Source organism: Penaeus monodon, chromosome 34, assembly GCF_015228065.2.
Source record: "Penaeus monodon isolate SGIC_2016 chromosome 34, NSTDA_Pmon_1, whole genome shotgun sequence".
Classification (NCBI taxonomy): Eukaryota; Metazoa; Arthropoda; class Malacostraca; order Decapoda; family Penaeidae; genus Penaeus; species Penaeus monodon.
Window position 1 is genome coordinate 31,590,650 of NC_051419.1, and position 248 is coordinate 31,590,897.

A 248-nucleotide genomic window follows, 5' to 3' on the forward strand; every position below is an offset into this window, starting at 1 on the left:
TTTATATAGAAATAATATATAGATATATATAAAATAATATATATATATTTTAAAATAATATAATATATTATATTATATGTATATATAAATAACAATATAACTATTTTAATATATATAAATAATTTTAATAAAAATATAAAATATATATAAAATAAGTAAATATATTAGAATATATAACAAATATATATACATATAATTTAAAAATTATATGTATATATAAATATAAAAAATAAAAAATAGATAAATAA